Source organism: Harmonia axyridis, chromosome 6 (genome assembly GCF_914767665.1).
Source record: "Harmonia axyridis chromosome 6, icHarAxyr1.1, whole genome shotgun sequence".
NCBI classification, from domain to species: Eukaryota; Metazoa; Arthropoda; class Insecta; order Coleoptera; family Coccinellidae; genus Harmonia; species Harmonia axyridis.
Genome location: NC_059506.1, coordinates 35,032,183 through 35,058,465, shown reverse-complemented (window position 1 = coordinate 35,058,465; position 26,283 = coordinate 35,032,183). Strand labels below are relative to the sequence as shown.

At 34.6% G+C, this 26,283-nt stretch overlaps 1 protein-coding gene across 1 annotated transcript in view; it reads right to left on the bottom strand.

Moving 5' to 3' along the window:
* LOC123682113 overlaps nt 1–26,283 on the bottom strand; it is a 61,108-nt gene that overhangs the window by 19,799 nt on the left and 15,026 nt on the right. The window lies entirely within an intron of this gene.

Sequence of the window (26,283 nt, the reverse complement as noted above, 5' to 3'; positions counted from 1 at the left end):
ATATCTTGATAAAACGACTCGCGAAGCTAGATCCTTATTCATAGTTGATTTAAACATGAAATAAAACATAATGGAGTCTATCTTTTATATCCTGTGAAATTGTTATTGATGTTGGACATAAAAAGCTTACCATATAGAAGAACATCAGAAATGAACCCTTTCATACCTGAAAAGAAAAACGGTATAAGTTTATTTGACAGAATTTTATAAAAGTAAAAATATCGAAAGTACCAACATCTAGATCTTCCTATTTGTAACCGAATTCAGTTGTCTTTATGGCTTGAAGCAATTACTAATCACCAACGCATGGTTAATCGTAATTTGCAAAGAACCTCTGCAAATTAGCATCAAGTACGTTAATTGATCTGTCTCATCCATTAAAATTGCGAGTTTAACAGCATATTCAATCCTCTTGAGTGTGTATTATAATAGAACGATCAACTAGTTAAGTTGTCTGAGATGTGCATTAATGACTGTTATGGAAAAAAGAAGAAAATTGCAAGCTTACACCACGGTTGTTAATAATGGATTAATCTTTGAGAGAGCACAGAGGAAACTTGTTCATTTTCCAAATTGGTTCTCAGCCTTTAAGCTCAAATCTTGATGTTTTAAAAATGAAGTGTTGTGAATATTTATTTGAAACAATCCCTTTTCTTTTACCTCCCTAACCTACCAAATATTCCTCAAGGAGAAAATCGAAAAATAACCCTCCTATATAAGTTGACTACCTGTCGATAGAGTTCACGAATGTTTCTGGAACATCTCATGCCATTCCATATTTCATTTCGTTTCCTTTATAGGACCGTATATAAGCTAGTAAACGGACCCCAAATATAGGGTTCATTTCCTCCCCCTTCACATAAAGGGTGTTGGGCTTTGAGATCAAGGAGTTTTCATCATTTTCCACTTTCCGCTTTCAGGGAAAATCAGAACTTTATTATGATATTGCGCAACAGGACGAAAGAATCGAAAGTACGATTCTTGACGTTTTTATTCTGTGGAAAGTTTGCACGGCCAAGTCTAGGGTTTTCGAATAAACGTGGTAGCCATTTAGGAAAAGCTAGAAATGCCAGGAGATTCAATATATATCAGGTTGAGATTTTGTGTATTTATTTAGGTCAACCATTCCAAGCTTTGTACGAAATTTCGTGTAGATAGCCTCATCAGAACCATGCGAGCAGAATATTGAAAAATACCTAATATTTAAGAAGAATATCGAAAAAAAACCTAGGATTTCAGTGGTAACCGATCCGATCCGGTTGAAAATTTGATTTTTCACAAAGAATAACAATGCCAAGCTTTGTATTGAATATCGTGTAGATAGCGTCATCAAAACCATAAAATATTCAAGTGGAATATCGAAAAAAACAATATTGAACAAAAACATAATATTTCAGTGGTAAAAGATCTGATCTGATTGAAATTCCGCTTGGTCATAAAGACTAACAATGCCAAGCTCAGTACTGAATTTCGTGTAGATAGCGTCATCAAAATCATCGAAAATCCAAGCAGAATATTGAAAAAACCTAATATTTATGCAGAATATCGAAAAACAATCTAATATTTCAGTGGTAACAGATCTGATGTTGAAATTCTGCTTCTCCATAAAGAATAACAATGCCAAGCTTTGTATTGAATTTTGTGTAGATAGTGTCATCAAAACCATAGCAAATTCAAGCAGAATATCGAAAAAAATCAATATTGAAGCAGAATATCGAAAATACAACCTAAAATTTTTGTGAGCACAGCTCCACCTAAATGATGTTTTGCGTGCATATAAAATAACCATTTCAAGCTTTATATGACGTTTTATGTGGATGGTATAATCAGAACCATATAAAATTCAAGCAGAATATGGAAAAACAACCAATATTGAAACAGAATATCGAGAAAAAACCTAATTTTTCAGTTCTAACAGATCCGATTGAGTGAAAATTTTGCGATTATGTATAGAACAACTATTCCAAGCTTTTGTTTGAATGGCATCGTCAGAACTCGAGCAGAATATTGAAAAAAAAGGAAATAACTGAGGAGCTTTTGAGCTTTCGTTCATTCATGTGTTGATTACATATTTAGATACCACATACGCCCTTTGTGGTCTGAAGAGGCACAATTTGTGTATGAATCAACGATCTTTTGAATTCATGTCAGTGCTTCTCTCTGTTTTTTCTGGATTTTTTCGGTTTTGTGGAATTTGTGTGTCAAGCACGATTTTGATGAAACATAGCTAACAAAAAAACCTTTCTTCAGTGTTGAATTATTACCCCATCGATTATAAGAATTATACCCGAAGGTTCTGCAAGCTTTTACAGTCTTCGTCCTTGTCAAAGATACCCCATTATACACCATTTAACACAATTTTCCAAGAAAACCGACCAACAAAATGGCACATCTCACAAACCATCAACATCGTGTTCCAGCCAATTTCTACCCATTCAAAACTGCAGAAGACAGACCTCTGTACGATTTCCTGTTCTGTTCCCAGCCTTATGGCGGTAATGAAAGGGTACACAGACGTGTATGCATATCTTTATGCCCAATGTAATTGCTAGAACGTCGTCAGTGTGAGTGAAGAATTGCGAGATGAAAAGTAAATTCGCGGCGGCCTTCTTTGATGCTATTCAGCTCACCTGAGGGGCCCAGTATGTTCAATTTTCAGTGTAAATGGCCCGAGAAACATGCCTTAATGCTAGAATGACATTCATTATTTCATTGTGGCTCTGTGTGCTCTGGTCCTCCGATTCGGATAGAGTGAAATGTGGTGGGGGAAATGCGTATTCGGTGTTTGTTGGTTGGAAGTATGGAAATTAATGTAGTTTGTAGCGTGATATATATTAGTTAGCCTTTTTATGTTCTGGTTTTTTTAGAATAGGAACTAAATGCCTGTAATTTCCTAGTTTGCGATAAAAAATGAGGAAAGTGGCCACGTGAGCACAGAATTATGGGTATGCAATGAAACAAAATTAATTTTCATGAATTTGTGGAAATTAATTTTGTTTTATCTCAACTGAGGAACCAATATTGACATGTCCCTGTAATAAATCGAAAACAGATGACGCAGATGCCCATCAAAATTCCCAAATGTAGCTATAAAGAGTTGTTGCGGTCCACAACAATAACATTTATTGTTTACCATACAAATTTTTGAGCACCGTTTTACAGTTGGTGAATATTATTGTGAACAGTATTTTGATAGGTACACCTGCTAAACTTCGGTCCACAGATGAACGAAAATTGGATCTCGGTTTGCTCAATGATCTGTGACGATTTTAGGATATTCTAGATCAGTTATGTCTAAGATGTCATGAATTACTGTTGTGGCTATTCAGATAGAACTGACCAGACTTCTTGAAGTACTTGAAGTACTGTTTGGTACTTCACTTCCTCCTCATCGTTTTCTATGGAGCTCACGTCAAATGTCATTCCCGTGGAAATAAAGCAATTTTAGTATTATTTTCTACAGATGTTCCTAAATTGTGGGTACGAAAAAAATGACTGATTCCTCGGATCATTTTAAGAAAAAGTCCTATAAACATGGGCTCGCAAACGCTTTGTTTTCAAGATACAGGATGTTGAAGTTTGATTTTTCTTCTCATAGCCTCTTCCCTTCACAAGATATTTAACTTAAATTCTGCATAGATATTCCAATTTGAAGTTCATCATGAGATATGTTAATTTTTAATGCAAATCTACAGGGTGATATTTTTTCTGGAACAGTGCCCGATTCTCCAGAATTTTTTTTAGGTGGATCACTGGTAGTTTACAAAAAAGTAAGAAGAAACTTAGGTCCAGTACTACACTTTTTGGATTCTTGTCGTGTCTTGATTTTTGATCTTGATCCAAATTATTATAAAGATCCAGTTAGTAAGCTGTAATGGATAAATCAATTACAAGTTTTCGTACTTATTTATCCAATATGTAACGAAAATTAATGAAAATTCGATAAACTGGTATAATCGTCACAAAAATGTAGGGCTACAAGAAACACCCTGTATCTCGAAAACAAAGCGTTTGCGAGCCCATGTTTATGGAACTTTTCTTTCTTAGAATTATCCGAGGTTTCTCCCATTTTCTTTGTACCTCCAATTCAGGGAACACCCTGTATGACAAACCTAAGGAATCGTCTTTGTTGAGGGTGTTTTTTTAGAGCTATAGGACTTTAAATTGCAATAAAACAACGATGGATTATTCGATTGACATGAATTTTATTTATCTGCAAGATAATCTTGTGGCATTACATTTTGAATATGATTTCTGGCATATGACCGCCACGGCTGGCTCGGATGTAGTCCAATCTGGACGTCCAATTTTCGATGACTTTTTCCAACATTTATGGCTGTATATCGACAATAACACGGCGAATGTCTTCCAAATGGTCAAGGGTTTGTGGCTTATCCGCATAGACCAATGACTTTACATAGCCCCACAGAAAGTAGTCTAGCGGTGTTAAATCACAAGATCTTGGAGGCCAATTCACAGGTCCAAATCGTGAAATTAGGCGGTCACCAAACGCGTCTTTAAATAAATCGATTGTGGCACGAGCTGTGTGACATGTTGCGCAGTCTTGTTGGAACCACAGCTCCTGGACATCATGGTTGTTCAATTCAGGAATGAAAAAGTTAGTAATCATGGCTCTATACCGATCACCATTGACTGTAACGTTCTGGCCATCATCGTTTTTGAAGAACTAAGGACCAATGATTCCACCAGCCCATAAAGCGCACCAAACAGTCAGTTTTTCTGGATGTAACGGTGTTTCGACATACACTTGAGGATTAGCTTCACTCCAAATGCGGCAGTTTTGTTTGTTGACGTAGCCATTCAACCAGAAGTGCGCTTCATCACTAAACAAAATAAAATGGACGTAGTGCGCACGTATTCCGCACAGAACCATTATTTTCGAAATAAAATTGCACAATTCGCAAGCGTTGTTCAGGCGTGAGTCTATTCATGATGAATTGCCAAACCAAACTGAGAATAAATCACTTGACAGCTGTTAAATCGGTCTCCATCTTGAACAGTAATGCCAACTTAAAGTTATATACCTCGAAAAAAAACTCCCTATATTTCGAATATTTTTGACCAGAATGTAATAATAAAATATTGTGTAAAATTAGCAGTGTTTCATTAAATAGAGCCACCAATGGACAAAAAAGAAAGTACCGAAAACCCGAGTCTCCAGTATAATCTCAAATTAAATCTAATCAATGGACCCACCAGTAATTTTAGACATCTAATAATAGTCTCAAAAGAATATCTGCTTCGACCAAACCCGTTTAATGAACCCATAGGTACCAAAGCAAAACAATGCTATCATTCCAATTATGAAACACATCGCAGTAACAATCGTACCTAGCTTCTGTTTAATTGCTAGAGGTGGAACACCCTCAAATTAACTGCAAACAGTTCAGATAACAGTACCAGCTGAATTAGAGACAACCATTGTTCTTCAGATAGATATAAAAGAGGTTTGAAACTTTGTGTGTACCTACCTACTTATAGAGGTAAGAACACAGGTTGAGGTGAAGCATCAACTAGGCATGAGAACTTTCGTTTTCATTGGCGATTGTTTTGGAAGAGAAGATATTCGCACAGAAGATGTTGCCTTCAAGAATGGTACGCAATTAGTTTTTGTTTTTGAGAGGTGGTACCTCGAACAGATAGTGTTATGTTTTCTTCAAGATGTCTGGAATTTTCGATGAGGTTCGACTCTCTGAAGACAAATCCTTCTTTATTTCTGAACAAACCAAAATACCTAAAAACTTCAGGATAGGTTTGCATCTCAAATTGATTGATTGAGCTAGTTAATGACATCATCCTCAGAGTAATAAACATAGATAGAGGGAGCGTATGTCATTTCCGGTAAGCAAATTTTGTCCCCAACATGAACTATCAAATTTGACATGAAGCGCGCGGAAATGAAAACATATCAGTGATACGATATTTCACTCAATTCGCGAGTTTCTCCACGAAGAACTCACTTCTTATGTCCAAAAGTGAATCAAAGTTTCATATCAACTCAGAATATATTGAAATAAATACCTAAATATATCAGAAATTCAGGAAACAAACTTCAAGCGCGCCAAACGACGTGAAACAACCGATAACAATAGGGGAGCAAAAGTTGCCAAACCTTGGATTTCAGGAGGTAGATACAGAAAATAATAAATATTCTGCTTATTATAAATTCGACAATTAGGAAGAATATCGGATTTTAAATATTCAAATCTGCATATTTTAACGGGAATCACTCAAATAAATATATTTCATTCAATATAATACACATTCATGATCATATAGTAAAATTTTGAATTTGAAAATATATCACAATCCGACAACGTAATTCAACCATATTGGGGACTTGTGGAAATTTCGTATACTCTCTCTATCTATGTTTATTACTCTATACCAGAATCCGAATAGGGGTCTCGTAAATATGTCGTTTGAAATGTTGTTTTCCTAATAACAAAATCCCATCAAAAGATGGAATTACGCATTTAGAATCAGTATAACAATTTCTGAAGCTTTTTACAAAATTATATCGGAAAAAACTCAAACTTCAATGACACAAGATTAGATCGAGTGAGAAACTCCAAGAAGAATTTCTGAAGAAAAAATTAATATTTTAGTGACAATATGTCTCTTCAAGTTTAATGAAAATTTTAAATTTCATTTAGATATGTAAAATAATTGACTGGACTGCTAATGCTGAATATTTGGAGGATCGTCTGCAATGTCTTCAAGTGCACAATAGGCGCTTAAAAGCTTCGACACAAAGTCCCTGAATCAAAAATTGAAGTATTGATTATTGATTAAAGTTTTGCGATATCTACATCGGCTAAATCACAAATTTATTATTGACGTTATTCTTCATGTAAAGCTCTAAGGTGTTCATCTCTGGACCAATTGGGCCATTCCCTATCGCATGTGGAGTTGGTTAGCATTATGGAAATGGCGAAATTCTTTATGGTTCCATAGAGCCAGCATGCACTGAGTTCACATCAGAACACATGTGAATAACCCGAGTCCATTCTTTTGCTTGTACACACAACCTCCAGTTGGAATTTAGTCAGTTACATGTAGGCGGGATTTGTAAAAGGAACAATTCAGAAGGCATTCCAACGCTTTTATCTCGACTAAACGGTTCAGATCACATTTGGCGACAAACATGCTGTAATTTTCTCAAAAAACTATTTTCTAGAAAGAATATGGTTGATAAAATCTATGGTTTTAATGGCAACACTGTGTATAATTTTTTGACGTTTCTTATGTCATTTGAGTTCAGGAGGTTATGTCATTATGGAAAGATGCACGCTTCAACAATTCATTGAATTGTTTTATAGAAATCAGTGCTCATTTGGGAATATTGAAAATGAGTACTGAGCCATACTTGGTACTACTTTCAAATTTTTCAGCAAAACGACGAATTGTGAGTCAATTTTCTGAATAATGTCGTCCTTGAATTATTCCTAAATTTCTCTCAGTATTCACAAATGAATAATCTTGTTTAAACAATTAAACAATTTCTAAACGTCGTTGAAACTTTCATTTTTCCATGATTAATCTAACCTAACCTACTGAACACAAATGACATTAGAAATGTCAAAAAATCACATTATAACCATTGCAAATTGTATCATTTTAATGGAAAATCCCTTCAGAGAAAATTTACAATCACGTTTAGCCTAACTTATGTCCTATGCTCTAAAGAAATATACAAGAATCATCATACCAATCAAATGTAAACAGTTTAACAACCTCCCAGGATCGAAATTGATTAAATTATGCGCCAAAATACTAAATATATAAATAATACCTTATTATTTCATCAAAGTCGGAGCATCGTCTAAAAATAACTTAAAATCAACTTCTGTCCGTATTATATCTCAATGTTACATCCTTTAATAGTAGCAACATTCATCAAGAAATGACAGACCAGTACAAATTATACATTATTTATGATTAAACGCTATGTATAATTCATTCGTTTTGAAATTATTACCAGCCAAGCATCGTATGGTATCAACACCAGCTTTTATTGAACACATAAAGGATTATGTTGTTATTTTATTCAGGAGTGCAACAATAGAAGATTTATTGGAAGATCTCAACACACAGAGAGAGGTTGTATAAGATTCACGTTTTGTGGAGAAGTTGACGTTGAGAATTGTTTTATGGAATTTGGATTTCATAGACAATATCGCTGTTATTTGGTTGAATTGAGAATATAATGGGGACAAGGATGGTGCCCTGGGGTATCTCATAAAATTCGAAAAATCGGTGACCCCAAATTTCTGTTGGCTGGTTTAATTTATGGGTGTAGTTTTTCTACTAAATTTTGAACCCCTCATCAACCTGTGCATCTAATGAATACCTTCAAAAAACTGTTGTTATTACACGCTGGGAACTTCAACGTTATCTATTATTTCCATTGTTTCAATTCCAACAGACCCAATTGGTACAAAGACTATCCTCTGTACCATCCGATTGCTAACTGCAAAAGCACCGAATCCAACAATTATTGAATTAAAACTTACATACCTCCCAGTTCCTGAAGAGGAGTGGTGTGCTATACTCTCAGGAATCGAGAAACAACGGTACATAGGTAAAGCTGATGATTCGAAAAGCTTATGAATAAGGAATGAAATAATGAGTGTTCGCAGAAGAAGTACCGTTCAGCTTTATCCTCCTATAAGTTGTTTCATAAATCATTCATTGGGAATAGAAATGCGAATTTTGATAGTGCCTTCTTCTGGGTTTCCGTAGCAGGCAGTAGAATTCGCTTAGTGAGTGTTGAATATACATGAAGAAGGATGGGTTCAGTGTGTTTTATTTGTCTGCAGCCAGAAAACTGGAGAATCAAATCTTTTTGTTCTTATAAAGACTGGGTTCAAGTGAAGGACCAAAAAAATTGAGAATCGTATGATTCCAGTATTTTTCAAGATAGTTTCCGGTTGTAATATGGGACTTTTTCAGACTGTATTACATCAAATATGGTTGTCAATTCTTGGTTGAGGGTCTTCCCTGATTCATCTTGTCTTTCTTCATTTTAGTTTCCAGCAAACATTCAAAATCCATCAGTAATATGTTGGCTTGTTTCGTTCGTTGGACATCCATATCGATCCTTTATGATATGTTTGCAGTAGTTTTTCGTTGATCTTGAGTGGCTAGAAGATAATCTTCTATTTCTGGATACATTCCAGTTGATGTGAGCCAATAGGTTGACGCTGCAAAATCTACATGATTCTGATTCACCTCGTTGAAATGTCCCTCATGTAGGGATTTCTCTCCTCCTCTTTGAAGTTTTTCTTTTCTAGAACTAGATACTATCTCAAAAGAACACTGGTCTTTTAGAACACATAATTTTAAGATATACTGACTCTTCTTGAAAAATGCTTACTGTTATCCTTTCAATCTATCGTGTTATAAACCTATTAGCTATCAAAAATACTATTAAAAACACTGTAAGGTAAGATTTTTTTCTGAAAGTTTTGCCCCCCGAGTCTACATCTCGTGTAAGCTTAGAGTAGAATTTTCAGTATCTCAATTTAAAATTTCCGCTCATAAAATTCGTATCAAACCATAGTGAACAATTTTGGTTTTCATGTGTTGTGGAAATACAACTCCCATTACCAGAGTATCTTTCTAATGTTATATTAAATTATTTATCGAATAATTAAGATAAGAGGATACATTCTATTTTGTTTTTTTAATACTAAAATGACAGTTTGTGCTTATCTTACAAACTGTGACGTCACTCGCTCCAAATTGCGTTCAATATTACGTCAACTTGATTATTTTAATTAATGAAATTGCTTTTTAACTGGAAAAACATTCCTGTCGAAATGTTGGCACAACAATTGAAAACCGAAATCGTCGAACTCGAATCCCTGTTCCATTAATACCAACATCTCGAAAAGAAAAATCTATTAGTGAACCAACTTCCTGTACTTCCCCAGCAAATGTAATAGTTTTTTAAATCGAGGTGTCTTGCTTCAGCTAATGGGCCAATTAATTTCAAAAACTCATCAATTATTTCGATGTACATGTGCTCGAGGCGCACTTCAGTATTATTAAAATTAATAGGCGTACTTTTCTTGCTCTCTGATGATTTAACTGTCTGTCTGCCTCACAGGTAAGAGGCCATCTGACGAAGAGAGATTATTCGGTTGTTTTTCGAAGTCAAACGACTAGCGGTATGTTTTTTAAGAGCAGATCAACGCAAAAAAAAGTGGTTCAAAAAACAAGAATTTTTTGCACCAGTGCAAGTTTCATAACTTCATTTTTAGTTATTAACATTTCGAATACTCGAATTTTGACAGATACAATATAGCAAACAATTTTCATACCAAATTTCCCACAAGAAGATCTCAAAAAGTTAGAAGTATTAAAACTTCATAACGGGTTGAAAAAATTCTCGAATTGAATGATTCAAAATGTTTATTACCAAAAATACTGAACCAATACATTGAATCACAAAGTACTTTACAAAATAAATTAACATTTTTCAGTCAATCTGCCCCATATATGGTGAAGAAAATAGGGGTATGTATTTTCGGTGAAGGCAAAGTCAAAACTCAGATAGTTCGTGTTATTTTTGTATATCTCCCTAGCTCAAACATAGTCGGGGGGTAAACAAGAAGAAATGTCAATCTCTTGTGCAAATAACACCCTGGGTCGCTTTGGTTTTCAGGGTTTACGTCACCAAGAATGCACATTTGTTGACCTTAGGGGATATTGAGATTTTTATTTGATCTATTCACACTTCACCAAGCACTTAAGTCGAACAATATGATAGTTTTTGTTCTAAGTATTAATTTATTGTGACTTTTTTCATCTATCGTTTGAATCTCACTAGCTGTATTAGTTTTATATTGTTTATATTAGAATAATTAACCTGCATATTAAAATTTCAACGTCTTTATTTTTTTTCCTTCCTAAAAATCGTTTCTCAGAATCCCTTGATGGGATTGAATCCAAACTTTCTGAATTATATTACAAAATATATCGTTTTAGACCCTCTTCTTTATATCCTAATCCAGGCAGTTTCGTTTTATGTATTTTCAGGCCTATTTCCTGTTTGTTCCTGAAGGATATGCCTTGAGCTATAATCCTGAAAAAATTGGAGGGGTGGAAGTTCACAGGGAGAATTGGTAGTTGATTCATTTCAACGAGGAAATTCAATAACGTCCCTCTGCAAATAACCCAGTTTTTCTATTAGCTTTACGATTTAACTTGAAACGTGATGGTTTTGAAGATGAATTATTAAAAGGAGAAAAGCATTGACTTCTCATAGTAATAAACATAGATAGAGGGTGCATATGTCATTTTCAGTAAGCAAATTTTGTCCCCAATATGAACTATCAAAGTTGACATGAAGCGCGCGGAAATGAAAACATATCAGTGATACGATATTTCACTCGATTCGCGAGTTTCTCCACAAAGAACGCACTTCTTATGTCCCATAGTGAATCAACGTTTCATATTAACTCAAAATACATTGAGATGAATACCTAAATATATAAGAAATTCAGAAAACAAACTTCAAACGCGCGCCAAACGACGTGAAGCAACAGATGACACTAGGAGAGCAAAAGTTGCCAAACATTGGATTTCAGCAGGTAGATACAGAAAATAATAAATATTCTGCTTGTTATTAATTCGACAATTAGGAAAGATATCGGATTCCAAATATTCAAATTTGCATATTTGATTGGAAATCACTCAAATAGATATATTTCATTCAATATAATATACATTCATAACGATATAGTAAAATTGTGGATTTGAAAATATATCACAACCCAACAACGTAATCCAACCATGTTGGGGACAAGTAAAAATTGCGTATACTTCCTCTATCTATGTTTATTACTGTATTTTTCAACCAATTATTCTAGTATTAACATGTTTCGCTCAAGAATCGTTTGTCTGCATATCATTATTAGTCTAATTTCCCGTACGTCCGGTTTTAAAAGCAATATGAACCACATATGTCTTTCAGCATCAACAAATCTATTTTTTTCCTCTTCAAACCTTTATGTTTATTTGTCCAGACCTATTTTTATGTCTTGAACGCCCTAATGTCCCACCGTTTCGAAATATTAACAAATCTTCATGCATTATCTGACCATCAGCAGCTGTATTTCAAGATTTAATTGTAGAAAAAACCAACGCAGAATCAGATAAGGTCAAAGGCATCTTACAATATTCAATAAGCGTGAACAGAAACGTTATTATTACTAGGAACAAAAAACTCATTGATTGATTATGAAATCTGTGAGACGTTACGTTACATGTAACAGAACCTCTAGGATGAATGAGCGATTCTTATCGTCTAAATTATACCCGGTGGCCAAAATACCTCCTCCGAAAAAGGATAGGAGTAATTTATCATAAACTGAAACAGAATTACATAATGAAATTTAGACGATTTTAAATAGTTGATATTGTTTATGTTTGAGGAATTCTTTGGAGTGGAAAAATGAAGCCGGGAGAATATAATTGAATGTTTTGATTTATATGCTGGAGTTATTCAGTGTGCAGTTATTGGTCCAATAAATACTAACTGACGAAGAAACTGCAACACCTAGAAGGAGCTGTTTGAATTTAAATTTTTTTTTGGTGAAACATAATTAGTATAGCAAGGAGTAAATGATTGAATTTGGAGAAAAAAATCGTGAAGGTTTTTTCATGTAAACAATTTTTGTTACTTAAATATTGTAGTCATTTTTTGCAAGTTTTTTTAAATTTTACAACGAGGAGATCCAAAGTCGATGTTTAGTTGTTGTTAAAATACCTAGAGCTAGTGAATTTGAAAGAGGACGAATTATTGGTCTACGAGAGAAGGGGTTGTGTCATTTCGAGAAATCGCTAACCGTACGAACAGAAATCCAACTACTGCTATGAGATGTTGTCAAGCATGGCTTGATAATGCCCAAAATCGAAGAAGAGTTAGCACCGGATGTCGAAGGGGCACAAATGAAGTTCAGGATCAACGTCTAAGACTTATGGCCATTAGAGACCGATTTGCGACAACTCGATCTTTCGCTGATGAGTGGTTAGAAAAACAAGGCCACTCTATAACTGTCCGAACGGTTTACCGCCGGATAAGGTCTTTTGGACCCCATCTTGTGTTACCTCTGAAGGTTGAGCATCGCCGGCAACGATTACAGTGGTGCAGAGAACGTCAACATTGGAATGTGGAATGGCATCAGGTCGTCTTTTCTGATGAATCTCGATTCTCCTTGGGTGCACATGATGGCCGAAGAAGGGTTAGACGACGTCGGGGAGAAGGACGTGAACCTCAGTTTGATGTTGAGCGTCATGTACACCGGACAGTAGGCGTTATGGTATGGGGTGCTATTGCACATGCAAGTAGGTCATCTTTAGACTTCATTCGAGTTAACAGGACAGAACTGCGTTACCTTCTAAAAATAGTGGAGCCATATGTTCTCCCGTACCTTAACCGGTTCGAAAATTCAATATTTCAGCAAGATAATGCCAGACCTCATGTTGCCAGAGTTAGTTTAAACTTTTTTGAAGTGACCCATGTGAATCTTTTGCCATGGCCGCCCAGATATCCCGATCTGTCGCTCATAGAGTATGTTTGGGACATCATGGGTAGAAGGCTCGGAAATTTACCCCAGCCCCCACTTTGACGGCTCTGAGACATTATGTGTAGGTAGCTTGGGATAGCATCCCTCAAGAAGAAATACACCATCTTATTGCATCAATGCCGAGACATGTTGGGGAGTGTATAGATAATCGCGGTGGACAAACACATTATTAACAAATTTATTAAAAAAAAATTGTGAACCCTTCATTTTTGTCTCCAAATTTCATTTACTCATTGCTATACTATCTATGTTTTACCAAAAAAAAAAAATTTAAATTTAAACAGCTTCCTCTGGGCGTTGGAGTTTCTTGGTCAGTCAGCTGGAGTTATTCAGTGTGCAGTTATTGGTCTAATAATATTGTACAGGGACTGGCGCACAGTAGGTTCAAACTCCAGCTGGGTTACAATTATTCACTGAACAATTTAACACTGAACAATATCATATTTTCATCGAACAGCATCCGCAAATGCTCCTGCATCTTTCTAATACACGAATCCCTTGTATTATTGACAATGATTGATAATAATCCCACCTCAACTCCTACAATTCTTTGTTAGAGGCCGTCACGCCAACTTTCATAGGGTTTTCAACAAGTGCCTAGACGGCCTAACACGCCGGTTCGAGTATTTGTTTTATCTTAACATTCTTGTATTCTTCATTCGCAGAATAACGGAGAACCAGTTTCCCAAATGCCATTCGCAACATTGATTTCATCTTGACGACATCTCACGAAAATCCTGATCGGACGACGTTGTTCTTTATCTTCTACAAAAAAAAACATTGTGGCTTGTAAAGGTGGTTTCACATGTGGTGCAACGCACTGAAGACGTCTAGGTTTCAGCTTCAAGCTGCTTTTATACAGTATTATTAGGAATTAGCCAAAGAGACGTAAAATATGTATTGTTCATTAGAAATTATTGTATTGTCTTCAATTTTCTGCCAAAGAAAAAAATTCAGCTATCCTTTTCGAATCCTTGTTCCTTTCTCAGCAAAATGTTCATCAAAATCAAAAAAGGGAGCAAAATATAAGAACAGAATAATAAATATGTAATTCCTTGTAACGGGTGTTTTTTTTTCGGGGTATATCACTTTAAGTTGGCATTACTGTTCAAGATGGAGACCGATTTAACAGCTGTCAAGTGATTTATTCTCAGTTTGGTTTGGCAATTCATCATGAATAGACTCAAGCCTGAACAACGCTTGCGAATAGTGCAATTTTATTTCGAAAATAATGGTTCTGTGCGGAATACGTATCGCGCACTACGTCCATTTTATTTTGTTTAGCGATGAAGCTCACTTCTGGTTGAATGGCTACGTCAACAAACAAAACTGCCGCATTTGGAGTGAAGCTAATCCTCAAGTGTATGTCGACATACCGTTACATCCAGAAAAAATGACTGTTTTGTGCGCTTTATGGGCTGGTGGAATCATTGGTCCGTACTTCTTCAAAAACGATGATGGCCAGAACGTTACAGTCAATGGTGATCGGTATAGAGCCATGATTACTAACCTTTTCATTCCTGAATTGAACAACCATGATGTCCAGGAGCTGTGGTTCCAACAAGACGGCGCAACATGTCACACAGCTCGTGCCACAATCGATTAATTGAAAGACATGTTTGGTGACCGCCCAATTTCACGTTTTGGACCTGTGAATTGGCCTCCAAGATCTTGTGATTTAACACCGCTAGACTAGTTTCTGTGGGGCTATGTAAAATCATTGGTCTATGCGGATATGCCACAAACCCTTGACCACTTGGAAAACAACATTCGCCGTGTTATTGCCGATATACGGCCACAAATGTTGGAAAAAGTAATCGAAAATTGGACGTCCAGATTGGACTACATCGGAGCCAGCCGTGGCGGTCATATGCCAGAAATCATATTTACAATGTAATGCCACAAGATTATCTTGCGGATAAATAAAATTCATGTCAATCGAATAATCCGTCGTTGTTTTATTGCAATTTAAAGTTCTATAGCTCTAAAAAAACACCCTTCATAAGAACAGAATCATAAATATGTAATTCCTTATAGTATCAAGTTGTAGAAGAATAAATCCAAACTCAATTCTCACCCTGATCAAAGAAAACTTCTTAACACTAGATCGTCCATACACAGCATGTCTCTAGATCCACCCCTTTGATATTTAAATAACTTAAGGGGATCATATATTCCTTCGTTGGGTGGATAAATTCATTATTCTGAGAGTAAATCGGATTTGAATTATTCAAGCTGCTGAAAATTAATACACGTTCTTGCTTATCACCATAGAATAGACAGCGTTGATGTGGTTAGAAACACTTCTTGGAGGGAGATCTGTATTTTCAACTCAATCCAAATTGGGAGAAAGATTCATATAATTTTCAAAACGATAAGAGTTTCTTGTGAAATTCATTGGTGGTAACCATAAATGAATCTCGATTCAAAATTCCCTCCTGAATTCACTAATGGTTTCTATAAGCAGCGTGAAGAATCTTAAAAATGACATATAGGTAGCCAGTTCCAGCTCAAGATGACTCATAGATTCTTTAGGTGTTAGTGTTTGGTCTGATACTGTTTTAATGACTTTGGGAAATACCAACAGTGATCTCGAGGTACCTGTTGCATCTTTATCCTTTGTAGAGGGCAATAAACTTATATAATTTGATTGTCTTGGTATTTATTTCACGTAATGGTACATTTTATTCACGAGAATTCTAGCAACTCAGGCTCGACATAGCGAATTTTTCTTTTTTCTTTCTTAAGTTGGCTCCATAGAGTAATAAATATAGATAGAGGAAGTAAAAAAACACCCTTTATTATTTGATAGTGAAGATCTATTTTTGCGTCAGCAGGGTCAGTTGCAATACCACACGAATCAAATGGATACGAATCTAGGTAGTGCAACATAAGTCAGAAATCAATAAACTATAAATTAACGTAATTCTATCTTTCTCTAGTTGGCATTATCTCTCGCTCTGGTGTCCGGTTTCGAACTGAATGCGGCATAGAATTGAAACAAGACCATAACGTGGAATGTCACTCAAATTTCGATGTTCGGTCATGTACAATCGTTCTCGTGATGTTAACAGTCATATTTGCAGTATAATGATTCCCATAATTGGAAACATAATACAATAGACATGAAAATCGAAGTTATTCGATACTTCACGTACAGCTCCATTACGAATTGACTTTATCTGTATCTGAATATGGGATAACCGATTATGCCTGCTGTCTCAATGGGGATATTTTTTCCAAATGTCATTTCACGGAATTATTGATGCTTTTTTCATTGTTTTCGTATGTTGTTTTGAGTCAATTCCTTGCTTGAATGTGAATTCTGATTGTTACGTTTTTTGTTCACAAATTGGCAACAACGCCTAATAGGCTCAAAGCAAACAAAAAAAAACTCGGAAATTTTTGAATACACGAGTATTCTATTCTAAGCACAAGTTATAAGATAATTTATGAATGTATTCGGTAATCTGGTCCCAACAGCTCAAATTTTCACACCAGTTTCAGTATTGCTGATCAGAAAGTGCTTCACGAGGATCCCAAAGTACTTTATATTAGCAGACTGTGACTGCAAAATTTTCAGCACTGAAGCACTCAGTACTGAATTTTAAAAATTTCAATGATTTGTTGAAGCTTCTATTGATCCTTTTGGGAATCGTTTATTTTTTACTTGTCAAAAGTCAAAAAATGCCCAGCTAGCGAGCTATTTAAAATGAAACCTGATTGGAAAATCTTTTAGATGCACTGTAGTATTAGACTAGGGATTCACCAAGCAAGTAGCTTGACATTTTAAAAAAATCGTTATAACTCCTGAATTATTCGTCACAGACCCCTCAAACAAAAATTTTTTTCAAACTTCAAATTCTGATCTAAAACATATTGAGGTAACAAGGGCGTAGCTTACGTCCAGAAGAAGTTGCAGCCTCGGGAACATTATAAATTTTTTTCTCGAAAATTTCAGATTTTTACATTATTTCTGAAATAATGTACTGATCGCCCAACTGCAAGCATTTTCGTTATCTACATAGTCGAATCAATCAATAAAATAATACAATATTTCCATGAAGGAACTTTTATTTTCCAAAAAATTTTACGAAAATTTTTGAACGAAAAATTTTTCAGGTGAGATCGAAATTCGGCTAATCAGAGATCGTCAGTTATGGCACCGCTCACCGATTCTCCGTAGAGCTCCCAGTTTCAAAGAAATTTGAACTCGAAATTTGGGAAAAAATTGAATTTGCCTCTAAAAATCGTTATATCTCCTGGATCATTCGTCACAGACCATTCAAATGAAAACGTTTCCAAACTTCAAGTTCCGCTCTAAAACATAGTGAGGTTTCAAGTGCGTAGCCCATGTCTAGAAGAAGTGGCAGCTTCGGGAAAATTATCAATTTTTTCTTTAAAAATTACAGATTTTTGCCGATAATTTATGTAATAATGTACTGATCGCCCAACTGTAAGCATTTTGGTAATCTACATAGTCGAATCAATCAATAAAATGATATAATATTCCCTTGAAGGAACTTTTATTTTTCAGAAAATTTTCTAAGGGTTAGGTATAGAAAATTTTACGAAAATTTTCGGACAAAAAATTTTTCAGGTGAGATCGAAATTCGGCTAATCAGAGATCGTCAGTTATGGCACCGCTCACCGATTCTTCGTAGAGCTCCCAGTTTCAAAGAAATTTGAACTCGAAATTTGGGAAAAAATTGAATTTGCCTCTAAAAATCGTTATATCTCCTGAATCATTCGTCACAGACCATTCAAATAAAAACGTTTCCAAACTTCAAGTTCCGCTCTAAAACATAGTGAGGTTTCAAGTGCGTAGCCCATGTCTAGAAGAAGTGGCAGCTTCGGGAAAATTATCAATTTTTTCTTTAAAAATGACAGATTTTTGCCGATAATTTATGTAATAATGTACTGATCGCCCAACTGTAAGCATTTTCGTAATCTACATAGTCGAATCAATCAATAAAATGATATAATATTCCCTTGAAGGAACTTTTATTTTTCAGAAAATTTTCTAAGGGTTAGGTATAGAAAATTTTACGAAAATTTTTGGACAAAAAATTTTTCAGGTGAGATCGAAATTCGGCTAATCAGAGATCGTCAATTATGGCACTGCTCACCGATTTTTCGTAGAGCTCCCAGTTTTAAAGAAATTTGAACTCGTAATTTGGGAAAAAATTGAATTTGCCTCTAAAAATCGTTATATCTCCTGAATCATTCGTCACAGACCATTCAAATAAAAACGTTTCCAAACTTCAAGTTCCGCTCTAAAACATAGTGAGGTTTTAAGTGCGTAGCCCATGTCTAGAAGAAGTGGCAGCTTCGGGAAAATTATCAATTTTTTCTTTAAAAATTACAGATTTTTGCCTATAATTTATGTAATAATGTACTGATCGCCCAACTGTAAGCATTTTCGTAATCTACATAGTCGAATCAATCAATAAAATGATATAATATTCTCATGAAGGAACTTTTATTTTTCAGAAAATTTTCTAAGGGTCAGGTATAGAAAATTTTACAAAAATTTTTGGACGAAAAATTTTTCAGGTGAGATCGAAATTCGGCTAATCAGAGATCGTCAATTATGGCACTGCTCACCGATTTTTCGTATAGCCCCCAGTTTTAAAGAAATTTGAACTCGAAATTTGGGAAAAAATTGAATTTGCCTCTAAAAATCGTTATATCTCCTGAATCATTCGTCACAGACCATTCAAATAAAAACGTTTCCAAACTTCAAGTTCCGCTCTAAAACATAGTGAGGTTTTAAGTGCGTAGCCCATGTCTAGAAGAAGTGGCAGCTTCGGGAAAATTATCAATTTTTTCTTTAAAAATTACAGATTTTTGCCTATAATTTATGTAATAATTTACTGATCGCCCAACTGTAAGCATTTTCGTAATCTACATAGTCGAATCAATCAATAAAATGATATAATATTCTCATGAAGGAACTTTTATTTTTCAGAAAATTTTCTAAGGGTCAGGTATAGAAAATTTTACAAAAATTTTTGGACGAAAAATTTTTCAGGTGAGATCGAAATTCGGCTAATCAGAGATCGTCAATTATGGCACTGCTCACCGATTTTTCGTATAGCCCCCAGTTTTAAAGAAATTTGAACTCGAAATTTGGGAAAAAATTGAATTTGCCTCTAAAAATCGTTATATCTCCTGAATCATTCGTCACAAACCATTCAAATAAAAACGTTTCCAAACTTCAAGTTCCGCTCTAAAACATAGTGAGGTTTCGAGTGCGTAGCCCATGTCTAGAAGAAGTGGCAGCTTCGGGAAAATTATCAATTTTTTCTTTAAAAATTACAGATGTTTGCCTATAATTTATGTAATAATGTACCGATCGCCCAACTGTAAGCATTTTCGAAATCTACATAGTCGAATCAATCAATAAAATGATACAATATTCCCTTGAAGGAACTTTTATTTTTCAGAAAATTTTCTAAGGGTTAGGTATAGAAAATTTTACGAAAATTTTTGGACAAAAATTTTTCAGGTGAGATCGAAATTCGGCTAATCAGAGATCGTCAATTATGGCACTGCTCACCGATTTTTCGTAGAGCTCCCAGTTTTAAAGAAATTTGAACTCGAAATTTGGGAAAAAATTGAATTTGCCTCTAAAAATCGTTATATCTCCTGAATCATTCGTCACAGACCATTCAATTAAAGACGTTTCCAAACTTCAAGTTCCGCTCTAAAACATAGTGAGGTTTCAAGTGCGTAGCCCATGTCTAGAAGAAGTGGCAGCTTCGGGAAAATTATCAATTTTTTCTTTAAAAATTACAGATTTTTGCCTATAATTTATGTAATAATGTACTGATCGCCCAACAGTAAGCATTTTCGAAATCTACATAGTCGAATCAATCAATAAAATGATACAATATTCCCTTGAAGGAACTTTTATTTTTCAGAAAATTTTCTAAGGGTTAGGTATAGAAAATTTTACGAAAATTTTTGGACAAAAATTTTTCAGGTGAGATCGAAATTCGGCTAATCAGAGATCGTCAATTATGGCACTGCTCACCGATTTTTCGTAGAGCTCCCAGTTTTAAAGAAATTTGAACTCGAAATTTGGGAAAAAATTGAATTTGCCTCTAAAAATCGTTATATCTCCTGAATCATTCGTCACAGACCATTCAATTAAAAACGTTTCCAAACTTCAAGTTCCGCTCTAAAACATAGTGAGGTTTTAAGGGCGTAGCCCATGTCTAGAAGAAGTGGCAGCTTCGGGAAAATTATCAATTTTTTCTTTAAAAATTACAGATTTTTGCCTATAATTTATGTAATAATTTACTGATCGCCCAACTGTAAGCATTTTCGTAATCTACATAGTCGAATCAATCAATAAAATGATATAATATTCTCATGAAGGAACTTTTATTTTTCAGAAAATTTTCTAAGGGTCAGGTATAGAAAATTTTACAAAAATTTTTGGACGAAAAATTTTTCAGGTGAGATCGAAATTCGGCTAATCAGAGATCGTCAATTATGGCACTGCTCACCGATTTTTCGTATAGCCCCCAGTTTTAAAGAAATTTGAACTCGAAATTTGGGAAAAAATTGAATTTGCCTCTAAAAATCGTTATATCTCCTGGATCATTCGTCACAAACCATTCAAATAAAAACGTTTCCAAACTTCAAGTTCTGCTCTAAAACATAGTGAGGTTTCGAGTGCGTAGCCCATGTCTAGAAGAAGTGGCAGCTTCGGGAAAATTATCAATTTTTTCTTTAAAAATTACAGATGTTTGCCTATAATTTATGTAATAATGTACCGATCGCCCAACTGTAAGCATTTTCGAAATCTACATAGTCGAATCAATCAATAAAATGATACAATATTCCCTTGAAGGAACTTTTATTTTTCAGAAAATTTTCTAAGGGTTAGGTATAGAAAATTTTACGAAAATTTTTGGACAAAAAATTTTTCAGGTGAGATCGAAATTCGGCTAATCAGAGATCGTCAATTATGGCACTGCTCACCGATTTTTCGTAGAGCTCCCAGTTTTAAAGAAATTTGAACTCGAAATTTGGGAAAAAATTGAATTTGCCTCTAAAAATCGTTATATCTCCTGAATCATTCGTCACAGACCATTCAATTAAAGACGTTTCCAAACTTCAAGTTCCGCTCTAAAACATAGTGAGGTTTCAAGTGCGTAGCCCATGTCTAGAAGAAGTGGCAGCTTCGGGAAAATTATCAATTTTTTCTTTAAAAATTACAGATTTTTGCCTATAATTTATGTAATAATGTACTGATCGCCCAACAGTAAGCATTTTCGAAATCTACATAGTCGAATCAATCAATAAAATGATACAATATTGCCTTGAAGGAACTTTTATTTTTCAGAAAATTTTCTAAGGGTTAGGTATAGAAAATTTTACGAAAATTTTTGGACAAAAAATTTTTCAGGTGAGATCGAAATTCGGCTAATCAGAGATCGTCAATTATGGCACTGCTCACCGATTTTTCGTAGAGCTCCCAGTTTTAAAGAAATTTGAACTCGAAATTTGGGAAAAAATTGAATTTGCCTCTAAAAATCGTTATATCTCCTGAATCATTCGTCACAGACCATTCAATTAAAGACGTTTCCAAACTTCAAGTTCCGCTCTAAAACATAGTGAGGTTTCAAGTGCGTAACCCATGTCTAGAAGAAGTGGCAGCTTCGGGAAAATTATAAATTTTTTCTTTAAAAATTACAGATTTTTGCCTATAATTTATGTAATAATGTACTGATCGCCCAACAGTAAGCATTTTCGAAATCTACATAGTCGAATCAATCAATAAAATGATACAATATTGCCTTGAAGGAACTTTTATTTTTCAGAAAATTTTCTAAGGGTTAGGTATAGAAAATTTTACGAAAATTTTTGGACAAAAAAATTTTCAGGTGAGATCGAAATTCGGCTAATCAGAGATCGTCAATTATGGCACTGCTCACCGATTTTTCGTAGAGCTCCCAGTTTTAAAGAAATTTGAACTCGAAATTTGGGAAAAAATTGAATTTGCCTCTAAAAATCGTTATATCTCCTGAATCATTCGTCACAGACCATTCAATTAAAAACGTTTCCAAACTTCAAGTTCCGCTCTAAAACATAGTGAGGTTTCAAGTGCGTAGCCCATGTCTAGAAGAAGTGGCAGCTTCGGGAAAATTATCAATTTTTTCTTTAAAAGTTACAGATTTTTCCCTATAATTTATGTAATAATGTACTGATCGCCGAACTGTAAGCATTTTCGTAATCTACATAGTCGAATCAATCAATAAAATGATACAATATTTCCTTGAGGGAACTTTTATTTTTCAGAAAATTTTCTAAGGGTTAGGTATAGAAAATTTTACGAAAATTTTTGGACAAAAAATTTTTCAGATGAGATCGAAATTCGGCTAATCAGAGATCGTCAATTATGGCACCGCTCACCGATTCTTCGTAGAGCTCCCAGTTTTAAAAGAAATTTGAACTAGAAATTTGGGAAAAAATTGAATTTGCCTCTAAAAATCTTTATATCTCCCGAATTATTCGTCACAGACCCCTCAAATACAAACGTCTTTCAAACTTCAAGTTCCGCTCTGGAACATAGTAAAGTTTCAAGTGCGTAGCCCATGTCCAGAAGAAGCGGCAGCTTCGGGAAAAGTATCAATTTTTTCTTTGAAAATTTCAGGTTTTTGCCTATAATTTATGAAATAATGTACTGATCGCCCAACTGCAAGCATTCTCGTAATCTACATAGTCGAATCAATCAATAAAATGATACAATATTCCCATGAAGAAACTTTTATTTTTCAAAAAATTTTCTAAGGGTTAGGTATGGAAAATTTTACGAAAATTTTTCAGGTAAGATCGAAATTCAACTAATTAGAGATCGTCAATTCTGGCACCGCTCACCGATTCTTCTTAGAGCTCACGGTTGTGAACTCGAAATTTGGGGAAAAATTGAATTGACTTGAAAACAAGTCAAGCTCGAACCAAGTAGCTCGAAAATCAAGTCAAGCCGTGAATCCCTAAATTAAACACTTTTCTTATTAAAATGACCCCCAACAATCAGTATCTCATTCTGAAACACACTGAAAATGGACAAAATGATCCACTCATTAATTGAAAGATAATTCTCCCCCACCAAATATTCAAAAGTTATAACTTTCTCCTCAACATAATTGTTTTCGTTAGACGATGAACATACCGATAAAATTCAGCATCAACATGAAGCTCATACAGGTACCAGTACAATCTAGGTGGTCTGTCAGAACAATTCCCTAAATTATATACGTTTTAATGATTCCCCAGTAAAATATAGTAATCTCCTCTTTCAGAGAGTACTTTTCATTAGATAATAAAATTAAAGACCATCTCACGCGATGAGATTAAAGCGTTTCACTTGAAAAATGTTTTAGGCTTGCAGTGGATGTGAAATTTATATCTTTTACGATAATTGTGTTCCAAGTCTTATAAATACATGAATTACAGTGTTGACAGTTATCAGATTAGGAGTAAGATGCCTCTAAGTTTTTCTCAAAACTTGTCCAAATAAAGTCATGCAGTTTATAACGGTTCTTTGATGAACCTGAATTAGTTGTTTATATGTTGAGTGAAAGATGTAGATTTCGAAATTAAAACAGGATCAAATTAAATTAATATGGTGAGTTTTACTGCTTCTGTAGTCTAGGAATCGCTTTCCTACTAATGAATTTTTTTGAAAACTAGTTTAGATTTAGTTAAGATTGAAACGGTTAAAACTATGAAATTCACATGTTGGTTCATCAGTTTCTGTCATCTTAGAGGATATTTCAAGAAGGGATTCATCAAGTTCTTGAAAAATTACATACTTGAGCTTGACTTGACTTGATTTTAGATGTTTATTGCTTGACTTGATATCAAGCTACTTGATATAACTTGAGCTTGATATGCACGCGTCGCACTGCATATATTTCTGCAATCCCGTGCTAAATAAGGGGATTCCTCGAGCGCCGAGAGACTGAAGCATTCGCCAGTGTGATTTTATTAGTAGTTTTCTCACATTTCTATGAAATCTAATGGAATGGAAGTTTCAGAAATATCTTCCCAAACTTGGACAAAATGTCCAAGGATTTTTTATCAACGCCAGCATCTTCAGCTCCTGTTAAAAGACAATTTTCCAGAGCTGCTCTTCCAGTTACAAAAACTCGCAATAGGTTAGGTGCCAAATCTATAAGATGCCTCATGTGTCTTAGATCCTGGATAAAAAATTGTGGATTCAAACAAAGCCTGGAGGTTTCTCAATATTAAGAAACTTCTTTTTTTTATTATTTTTTATTTCGTTGCGATAAATAGTGATTGAATTTATGTTTATATTTCAAAAAAGGTTTATATTTTCTTGATTTTTGCCCTACAGAGCAAGCTAGAATCATAAACAACAAACTAAAACACATTCTTGATAAGATTGAATTAAAAATCTCCAAGAACTGATCCAATGATCCTGTCAGTCATCAAAATTTTGATTTATTGTATATTTCATCTTTGAAATACTTCCTTATTTGAACACAATGAGCCATCAAGTTGGCAATAAATCTTCTTGCCATTATATGATGTGTGAAAATGGACAAGCTTAACGAGACAAACGCGATTTATTTTGCATATAAATATGCCTAGGAAGGAAGTTGTCATACCCACATGTTTACATGATCTGTTATGTCGGGTATATAGGGTGAAGAATAGAATTATGGGGTCATATCCCGGCTACGTGGGTGAAAGATGAATTATTTCATTATAAGTCTACATTTAATACTATACTACTACGCAAAAAGTAGGGACATGCAAACAGGCAAACTAAAGTGGAACCCCTAGAGTTATAACCATAGATAGAGGGAGTACACGCAATTTTTACATGTCCCCAACATGGTTAGATTACGTTGTCGGTTTGGGATATATTTTCAAATTCACAATTTTACTATATCGTTATGAATGTATATTATATTGAATGAAATATATTTATTTGAAGGATTCCCGATTAAATATGCAAATTTGAATATTTGGAATCCGATATTTCTCCTAATTGTCGAATTTTTAATAAGCAGAATATTTAATATTTTCTGTATCTACCTGCTGAAATCCAAGGTTTGGCAACTTTTGCTCTCCTAGTGTCATCGGTTGTTTCACGTCGTTAATATGAAATGTTGATTCACTATGGGACAAAAGAAATGCGTTCTTTGTGGAGAAACTTACAAATTGAGTGAAATATCGTATCAATGATATGTTTTCTTTTCCGCGCTTCATGTCAAATTTGATAGTTCATGTTGGGGACAAAATTTGCTTACTGAAAACGACATATGCTCCCTCTATCTATGTTTATTACTCTGAGGTGGAACCAAACACTTCTAGAGCATCTTTATCTTGTTTAATTTCTTTCCGAAATATATTAAGACAACAAGTTACTATCCAAAACATAATTTATGAAACAGGAAATAAATAATCCAGCTCCCAAAAAAAGTTGAATCAATTTGTTTCGAATGAAATGATCTTGAGAGAGAATTTATGCTCATTCTGGTTTACCATTTCCGTTTAGATATTTTCATAAGCTATTCCATCAATTATCTAGACGTATCCTGTTCAGAAATAGGTAGTCCAGAAGTAGTTATATCAAGAGGTGTTACTAGACACTGCCGGATAAGTATGAAGCTAA